This window comes from Cariama cristata, unplaced genomic scaffold (genome assembly GCF_000690535.1).
Source record: "Cariama cristata isolate BGI_N322 unplaced genomic scaffold, ASM69053v1 scaffold31558, whole genome shotgun sequence".
In the NCBI taxonomy this organism is placed as follows: Eukaryota; Metazoa; Chordata; class Aves; order Cariamiformes; family Cariamidae; genus Cariama; species Cariama cristata.
The window spans coordinates 1-235 of NW_009631201.1; positions in this window are offsets into that span (position 1 = coordinate 1).

Here is a 235-nt window from a genome sequence, read left to right on the forward strand (position 1 = left end):
GATTCTATGATTCTATGATTCTAAGAGCAAGTAGAAGTCACAATGACTAAGGGCACACACTAAGCATTTTTGTTAGGACCTGAAATTTAGAGTAGATCCTCCTATATCACTACCATTCTGCCTTAGAGATATACTCCTCCTCTATTCCAGTTGCCTCCTATCTGCATCAAAGAGTGAATCTGTACCAAAACCAGCAACTAAAACTACTCACTCAAACAAAGGGCAGGGGAGGGGG